The sequence below is a fragment of the Terrapene carolina genome, unplaced genomic scaffold, assembly GCF_002925995.2.
Source record: "Terrapene carolina triunguis isolate 2854851 unplaced genomic scaffold, T_m_triunguis-2.0 Scaffold34813, whole genome shotgun sequence".
Taxonomy (NCBI): Eukaryota; Metazoa; Chordata; order Testudines; family Emydidae; genus Terrapene; species Terrapene triunguis.
Window position 1 is genome coordinate 1 of NW_020699164.1, and position 9,090 is coordinate 9,090.

The following is a 9,090-nucleotide window of genomic DNA, read 5'->3' on the forward strand; positions in this document are numbered from 1 at the left end:
CTAATAAAAGATATGACCTCACCCACCTTGTCTCTGTATATTGAATATATTTTGGTTAAGCTAGCTCTTGAAAATGACCCCCTAAATGTTACATGTGCATATGAACCCTAAGTGGGATGTGGCAAACAAGACAAAGGATTTCTGGGGGAAATGGACACGGTTGTGCAGAAAGTGATAAAGAATGAAAAGTCATAATTGGAGCTGACCTTAATGGTCACTGGGGAGAGACAGTAAATGCTTCTAAATGTACCATAGCAGCCAGGGATTTGGACGTAAGAACAAGGAAGGGGAAACTAGCTTACAGTGCACCCAGACATGTGATTTGGTATCATGAATGCACTTTTCACTAAGAAGGAAGAACATTTGATTATCTATAAGAGTGAAAGGCTGAGGGTGCAGGTTACTTCCTGATAAGCCAAGCTGAGCTGAAGAACATCAAAAACCTGTCAGGTCATCTTAAGGGAAAACATTGCAGCTCAGCATAGACTTGCTGGTTCTTGACTCTGGAAACGTATCATACATGAGAAGAAAATAGTCCAAAGCAATACAGCAAACCAGAGGTGGAAGCTTAACGAAGTTAGCAAGGAGTTTAAAATGAAAGTGTTGGAAAAGATCTCTTTAGAAGGGCTAAGAGAAAATATGACTCAATGGCAGAATCATATTGCAAGCAAAACTCAAGAATGTGCAAAAGCAAGAGTCATTTTCTCCAGTTAGCTCTGGTGGTGGAATGAGAAAGTTTGAGAGGGCATCAAGGAGAAAAAAGTGTTTAAACAATGTCAAGCAATGCTCCAACAGCAGGATTTTCAAGAGTATAAAATGAAGAAAGAGCTGGCAGCCACTGTGGCTAAAGCTGTGGAAGGCTTCTATGCCCATCTTGAAACAAAGCAGGGTGAGAGAGAAATATACAGACTGGCAATAAGAGAAGTAAAGATATTGGTGAGATCAAGTCACTAAAGATGAACGTGGAAATATGTTAATCAACGAGACCAAATTAAGGAACGGCAGAGAAATTACTTTGAAAGGCTTCTGAATGAAGAGAATCCAAGAGAACCATCCTTGTGATAAAACCACACCAGGGTCTGATGGCACCAGTCCTTGAAGAAGTAGTTGAGGAAGCATTGGACAACATGAAAAATAAGAAAGCTCTTGGTCCTGTTGGCATACCAGCAGAAGCATGAAAGCGCCTAGGGTGTAAACATGTCCCTGCTTGTCTCCTCTACTGGTCCCCAGTTTCAAACAATTTTGAGGGATTTTTTTTCCAAGCAGCATTGGGGTGGGAGGATTCAATCTGACCTCAGCAATTTTTTCCCTATTAATATTTGTTGTTATTGTGTGAGTGCTAGCCAAGGGGAAGAGAGCACTGCCTGAGATCAGGACCTCTACCTGCATCAATATCTAAAGCACATTCGAGCGCTCTCTACAACTTGCAGCACTAGCGCCATAAATGTTCACTTGATGTACAGAAAAAAAATAAGACATGGAAGTCACAACAGTACCAGAAGAGAAAAGCATCATTTTTCTTCTAGCTACTGTTTGGATTCAGGAAGAAGAAGAAAAGTAGTTCTCAGCATCACTTAATTTGATTTTAATAGCACGTTATCAGTTGCTGTATGTATTACAGTAATTGTCTTTTGTAGATAAAAATGTGTTTATAGAAGTGTTAAGAAAGCAGGTTGCATGTGAATACTTATCTCCAACATTGTTACATGATTGCTTATTATTATACAGAAGCCAAGAAGGGTACCACTTTCCCCACAGCAGCCAGGAATAAAGACTGTTCAAAAATGAATTACACCGTGTTGTGGAACAGAGTTCTTGTGAAGTAATTTTTTTTTTAATGTTAGTCTCCAGGAAAATATAAAGCCCTAGCAGACTGCAAGAAAAGAGGCTCGGAGGACCTGCTGGTTAAAAACGGGGATGTAATTCAACTTCTGCATGAGGACGGGGAAGGGCAATGGTAAGTATTTTAGATTTCTTTTACCTTACCTCCAGGAACCTACAAGGTAACTATGCTCAATCCAATTTAACGCCGAATATATCTGCTGTACCTTTGTTAGTGTGTGTGCTCTACTGGAAAGCTACAGAATTAGCCCAGGTCTAAACTGCAATCGTGGGGAGCTACTGCAGCTTGACTAGACGTCTAAATTAGTGAAGCTGCCTGAGTAATTACCCAGGGTTCTGTGGGGCAGGGGGACTCGTACAGTGTGCTTTGAAGTCCATGCTGTCGCGGCCTCGCTGCACTGATATCTGAGCTAGCTAGATTAGAGCGAGCTCGGATATGTCTACCTGAGCTGCAGCCACACCCATTGACTGCAGGATAGCCAGACCCTTAGCCTCCTTACAAACGGTGTATTCCATTCTTATTGACCTGGAAATTGTGATTGGGTTTCCCTTCCCTTCCCAGCTTGAATGAATCACGTTAAAATCAAACACGTTGCGAGAAAGACCTTTTTAAACACCTGACGTTTCTGTTTATAGACTCATAGACTTTAACGTCAGAAGGGACCATTATGATCATCTAGTCTGACCTCCCGCATGATGCAGGCCACAAAAGCTGACCCACCCACTCCTGGAATAATCCTCTCCCTTGACTCAGCTGTTGAAGTCCCCAAATCATGATTTAAAGACTTCAGGTCGCAGAGAATCCTCCAGCAAGCGACCCCTGCCCCATGCTGCTGAGGAAGGCGAAAAACCTCCAGGGCCTCTGCCAATCTACCCTGGAGGAAAATTCCTTCCCGACCCCAAATACGGCGATCAGCTGAACCCCAAGCATGCGGGCAAGATTCTCCAGCCAGACCCTCCGGAAAAAAGTTCTCTGTAGTAACTTTTAATATCCCATCATTGACCATTGTTACTAATTACCAGCGATGGCACGTTATTGATCTATTGACTAAAATCACATTATCCCATCAAACCATCCCCTCCCTAAACTTATCAAGCTTAATCTTAAAGCCAGAGAGGTCTTTCGCCCCCACTGTTTCCCTCGGAAGGCTGTTCCAGAACTTCACCCCTCTGATGGTTAGAAACCTTCGTCTAATTTCCCAAGCCTAAACTTCCCGACGGCCAGTTTATATCCATTTGTTCTCGTGTCCACATTAGTACTGTGCTGAAATAATTCCTCTCCCTCCCTGGTATTTATCCCTCTGATATATTTAAAGAGAGCAATCATATCCCCCCTCAGCCTTCTTTTGGTTAAGGTAAACAAACCGAGCTCCTCGAGTCTCCTTTCATACGACAGGTTTTCCATTCCTCGGATCATCCTAGTGGCCCTTCTCTGTACCCGTTCCAGTTTGAATTCATCCTTTGTTTGAAGCCTTGGTTTGAAGGACTGCTCTTTGCCTTTGTCCTCTCCCTGTCCTCTGCAGCTCAGCTCTGGGTCTTGTTCCTCTGGGGCAATTAATAATAGCACTTAGCAATTACAAGGCGTTTTTCTTCTTCAAATTGCTTTGCAAGTGTTAACCAATGAGCAGCGAGAGCGTCATCTTTTGGCTTTATTTAAAGCAGTGGCTTGCAAAGCCAGTCGGACGTGATGCCGATCACATCACTCCCATGTGTACGGTTGGCTACGAAACTGATGTGCCTTAAGCATGTCAGCCCAATGAGCCATTGGCTCGGGGAGACTGATGGTGTGTGCTTTACTTCAGACACCCAGATCTTGATTCAGCAAAGTACTTTAAGCACATGCTTAAGTCCCATTGACTTGCTTTGCCGAATCAAGGCCACTGATTTGAATGTATTGTCTATGTTCGGTAACTTTTCAAAATTAATAATGAACATTGTGTGTAATAGGTCCCTTGGTGATATAAAGCTGTCCATGTTTGCCACTAATACATTTATCATTCAAAGGCTGGTGAAAAACCTGAACCGAAGAAAAGAAGGCTGGATTCCTGTCAACAGTTTGCAGATAGTAATCGGCGACTGTAGGTTTCGGACTGCCAAAGTCGCAGGTATCATACGATAAACATATATGAAATATTTTCAGAACTGGAATCAGATTTTTATAAACCATGGCTTGCGTTTTATTTTGTGTATCAAATTTGGCTACGTAAAACTCAACAGAAAAAAGCAATTAATCATACAAAAGCAATTCCTCCCAAAAGCTTACAAAAGTAGGACATGAAGCTGCTGCTCTATTTTGTTGACTTTTTAAGAATTTGTTGTGATTTTTAAGACTGGTAAAATAATGTCAAATATTTAAAAATGTAGATAATGCAAGAGCACTTGGTACTGTCTGATGGGCGAAGAGATGGAGTACAGCCATTGAGGGATTTCCATGGCTGTTTTGTCTGCACATTGCTGCAAGTTTGGTCCCCTGGGTGAATATAATATCACCTAGGCAAAATCATGTCACTCTCTAAAAAGATATTCATGCCTGATCCCAAATCCTTTGAAGGGAGTCTTTCCATTTACTTCACTGGACTTTGGACCAGCCCGGATACAGCTTTGATAGGCCTCACCACTTTACTCACAGCTGACTGCTGGCTTACTGGTTAACGTTTATTGATGATAGACTGGGTTTCTGTGAAAGACTCACAGATTCTAAAATGTATTTTCCCCCCATGATCATTCTTAGTATAAATCCAGACCTAGAGGGGAGACAGATGATACAAGAAAACACCTTTACAACCACTTGGCATTCCTGCACATTTTGTCTTACTACCCAGGTATAACGTCGTCTTACCATGCTGCAGAGTTGGAAGTGTGTGACTGAGGGTTATAAGCAGAACTGATTAAAAAAAAAAAAGGAAAAACTTTCACACGAATTTATCCAGGTTTTTTTACTGTTTTTCATAGAAAATTTAAAATGTGAAAGCTTTCGAACAGATTTTATCAGAACCTGAGAGAGAAATATCCATATTTCTCTACTTTCTTTACAGTTGAAACCACAGAGGGGACGTCTACACTAAAAACGCCTCAGTGGTATCACTGCACCGGCCCTGCATCCGCAGACTATGTCTAAGATTTCCAAAGGGGTCCTAACCTCCATTTGAAATGTTTTAGGGGTCTGCAAGGGCGCGGTAGCTAGGGCGATGGAAGAATTCTCCCTTTGGCCTAGTGGTGTCTACATCAGGGCTGACATCGGTTTAATTACATCACACAGGGCTTGAAATGTTTCCCAGCCAGGAGCAGAGTAGTTAAGCTGACTTAACTGTGTAGCCCAGAGTTTCATGATCAAACCATGGGAGATTCTGAGACGTTACAATTTCAGTGCAAAATCATGCTCAGGAACACTCAAAACTGAATGAGAAAAGCAAGGTTTTATGCCTTAAAATTCCATCTTGGAATTATCGGTAGGGATCTTCTGAGCGCTATCCCAAAGTTCCTCCCAGACTTCAACATCAAGATTCACCCTGGCAGCCTCGCTCCAGATTCAATCGGAGATTAAAAGACAAGCAAACAAAAACACCATCTCAAAATAAGAAATCGGGCCAGAACCTTTCCAAGTTCTCTCTGGGCCTGGTTATTTATTTAGAGGACCAATGCAAAGTGAGGCTCTTTCATAAAGGGCCTCAGGCTGGTTATTTAAACATGGATCCTACTGCAAAATAAGCAAAACAAGAGAACTTACATTTGTATCACTCGCTCAGGGAGTGGGGAGAGGTTTCTCCTAGGAGATGCCCTCTGTGTATGGGTTCTTTGTTGTGTAGGTGCTGCCTAATTCCCTTGAGCTCCTGCTTTGTCGTAGCTTTCCAACTCCTGGGCAGATGGTACTGTCCTCCATTAAGGAATCTGGATCTTGAAGGTATCATGACCACAAGGATCCCAACGAATGCACAGTGCCCACTGGAAGAAAGGGGATTTTTTTTTCTTCAAAGCACTTTATAGGCTAATGAAGTTATGGGACGTTTCTTTCCAAGTACAGACCAACCAATACTGTATTTGTCGAATAACCCACTGTGCTGTGGACCAGTACTGGTTATGGCATTCACTTTAAATATGCCAGACCCAGCAAAGAGAGAGAGACTATACTCAAAAGGGAGCTTGCAGTAGCCAGACTAATCCAGTGGTCACCAGGTTCTTTTCATTCCTTTACATAACAATCATAGAATATCAGGGTTGGAAGGGACCTCAGGAGGCCATCTAGTCCAAAATGCCAGACTTGTAACCTGTCTGTAGTTCAAGGTAAAGCAGATATTTCAAGACCAGTCTTTCCATAGCCCAGACAAAGATGGAGAAAGGTTTATTAAATACTTTACAAGCCTTACCTAGATATAAAATAGAAGATTTGGGAAAATCAGTTACTAGCCTGGGGGGCCGTTCGGAAGACTAATCCTTCACTCTCGTGAACTAGAGTTTGGTACAGCTCTGTAACTCACTGTAATTTCTGAAGCAAGCCCGTGCCTGCTTTTGGGAAGTCACTTTAATTCCTAAGGGGTACATTCTACCATTGTGGAAATTCATGGGGGGGATTTGCAAGTTGTCTGTGGATTTCTGCATTAAAGGGCAGCAAATCACTCTGTACTGCCGGTGTTAATGTGCAGCTCTCACGGTGAAAGGGGTTTCTAGACAGACATGTTCATAAAATACCAGCATTCAAGCACTAGCTTCCCCTTAGACTTAAACATGTGCTGTTGGGTTACGGTGCCTTGTTCTAGCTATCAGATATTACATGGTCACATAAAAACTTTCCTCACTAAGGATCTGAAGACCATTTCTATGTGTGCTGGAAGGTCAGTAGATAATCCAAACTACTATTCCACAATGGACCATCAAATAACATATTCTTTGAAAATCTCAACTGTAGCTAATATGCCAAAGATCATGTAAGTCCTGTGAATCTTGCATCCATCTCCCGGCATGTCATCCCACAGCTTTCCAAATAAGAAAAAGGGGAAAATAAAGAAAATTCTCTATTTTAATTATATGTAATAATAAGGTTTTTTAAAAATAGTAATATGATTTTAAAGTTCTGTCCCTTTAAATAGCAGGAAACAGGGTAGAGTTATATCTGATCCCAAATGCCAGTGTATGTAATGGAAGTCTTTCCTATCAAATTCACATGCTCTTTTCTTGCTTAGGGACACCTACATTGTTGCAAGACCCAGAGGTAGGATTTTCAGAAGGGACAAGTGAGTGAAAGTCAATGGGAACTGGGCTCCTAACTCCTCTAGATGCTTCTGAAAAATCCCACCCTGATCCCGAAATAATTCCATATAGATGGAGACCCTGCTGCCTGTATGGAGCCCCATTGAAGTGAACAGGGGATGCGTGCTGCTGTAGGGGGTCTATCTGTGAGGACCTTCTTGCTAGTTTGAGGGCCTGTGTGTGAAAATAAATATATCCAGTTGTCTCCCTAGAGGCTGCAGACCTGATTTCCTTTTAACATACACTGTTCTCACACCAGTGTAGCTCTACTGGGGTCTCTCTTGATTTACACGGATGTTGGTGAGATCAGAACCAGGCCCTCCATGAGTAAGGAAGCATGGCTGCACCCGTGATGTGTTTGTATATATTCAAAGAAGAAAATAGACAAAGGATGGGAGATTGTCAATAGTCTTCCGTGTAGGCCTAACTCAGCTTCCATTGAAGTCGGTGGTAACACTTCCATTGACTGCAGTGGAAGCAAAATTAGGTCAACCCTGCGTGCTTTTAAAGCGTGCTTCCTCCTCCTCCAATACACAGGAAAAATATTTGATAGCTCAAACGTAATGTAAAATGGACTATTTCAAAACAGATTTGTATGCTCAATAAGATTGCGTTTATAGATGTTTGATTATCAATGCATAATCATAGACTAAAAAAGGAAATAACAAATGACATGGGGATGTGATATAACAGATGAAGAGAGAAATTTCTTGGGTGCCTGAGCATCGAGTATTTTATAGTGGAAATCACACACTCTGTAACCTGATGAACATATTTAGATGTTAACAAAAGCAAAGGGCAGAGAGTAGGTCTTCATCCTTGGAGCCATTAATTAGACGTGAACTCTTGTACATTAGGAGCTTGACATTTCATTGGTGGTCTCAAACTGTGGATGTGGAACAAAAGTGTCCTGTACCAATGTAAATATTCTGTTATAACTGGTAAAAAATTCCCGCAGTGGGCAAAGCCTTAGACATCTAGTTTCGTTACCTCTTGTTTGGACCCAGAGACCAGGCAATGAGATGTTTTATACCAGGTATACCAGTGATGCGTTAATGGTGCCAGTTTTGTGGGCATAACACTGTGCCAGCAAAATGAGAATCTGGGCAGAGTCCTCTCGAAAAACTAGATCCTAAAAATACTAAAGAGCAGCAAGTCAAGAGACTTCTTTCCACGCTTCGATCTCACGCTGCAATGAGTGGACCACTGTTTATTTTAATGAGGCTCCACAACGCCTGTCCCTGAGAGCTCTTGGCAGGATTCAGCCTATAGTTACTTTTACATTTGCTTAAATATCATTTTAACAACACCAAGTGTGTTCATGATTTTGATTAGTGATGTTGCCCTAATTAACCCCTTCAGTTCCCCCTGGGTGCATGCTGCATCCAACAAAGTGTGCTCTCGTATGACAGTGAAGCTCTGGACATTAATTTGTCCTCTTGTTTTACTGAAATCAGTAACACATAATGGCCCATCATGGCCTATCGGTATGCATTCTTGCCTTGTCCAGTGCTTATTGGAGTCAGTGGGAGTCTTTCTGTTGACTTCAATGGCCTTGGGTTAGACCCATGTGTGGCACTCTGGGGAATATTAATGACAGCAGCCCACTTGCTTTGAGAGAGTTCTGTACTTTGGTTTAAATGTCGACCTCTCGCAAGCTTACATGAGCATGTTTGCTAACATTAGCAAGTATACTGTAAATAATTCAATTGAAAATCTCACCGTTTTGCAAATATAACGAAGCAGTTTGCACTAGTACGCACTTTAATGACTTCAGTCACAAGCTTTGTCATTTATGCAAGCAGAATTATTTATGCAGGGTCTATTAAATCCCATGTTGATTTTTTTGCCTTTGAAACAGAAAGCAGACCCCACTTTTATACAAGTGGATATTCTCATCAGCTTCATGCAGTAGATCTTTTGTTATTATGTAAAGAACATTTGAGCGTCACAGCAAAATAAATGCAGAGAAGATACTATCAAACTGGTTGTGGTAGTCAACGG